This window comes from Thamnophis sirtalis, unplaced genomic scaffold, assembly GCF_051295495.1.
Source record: "Thamnophis sirtalis isolate CommonGarterSnake01/CBP01778 unplaced genomic scaffold, rThaSir2_p1.2 scaffold_5, whole genome shotgun sequence".
Lineage (NCBI taxonomy): Eukaryota > Metazoa > Chordata > Lepidosauria > Squamata > Natricidae > Thamnophis > Thamnophis sirtalis.
In genome coordinates this window covers 3,622,980-3,623,756 of record NW_028261385.1, presented here as the reverse complement: position 1 = coordinate 3,623,756, position 777 = coordinate 3,622,980, and positions in this window count along the sequence as shown.

The following is a 777-nucleotide window of genomic DNA, read 5'->3' as shown; positions in this document are numbered from 1 at the left end:
AATAAACCAAACCAAACCAAACCTTCCAACTCAGTCCATTTATAGCAATAGCAGTTAGACTTATATACCGCTTCATAGGGCTTTCAGCCCTCTCTAAGCGGTTTACAGAGTCAGCATATTTGCCCCCAACAACAATCCGGGTCCTCATTTTACCCACCTCGGAAGGATGGATTTATTCCTCCACGGAACACACTTTGTGAATTAGAACTTCCACAATTTTAAGTGCCTGAGTAGAAGTAATTTAAATTAGCTGGGTTTTTTGGTGATCTCCTCTGAAGAAGACTATGAGTGTTTCCAATTTTGGTCACATGACTTTGGGGATGCTGCAATGGTCATAAGTGTGAAAAATGGTCATTAGTCACTTTTTTCAGTGCTGTCACAAAATGAACTATTGTTAAGTCGGGACTAACCTGTAAATAAAGATAGATAGATGATAGATAGATAGATAGATAGATAGATAGATAGATAGATAGATAGATAAGATATAAATGATAGATAGATCGATAGATAGAACAATTGATCCATGATAGATGGATGATAGATAGGTAGATGATAGATAGATAGATAGATAGATAGATAGATAGATAGATAGATGATAGATAGATAGATAGATAGATAGATAGATAGATGATAGATAGATGATTTAGATAACAGATAGATGGATGATAGATAGGTAGATAGATAGATAGATGATAGATAGATGATTTAGATGACAGATAGATGGATGATAGATAGGTAGATGATTGATTGATAGATAAATGATAGATAAATGATAGA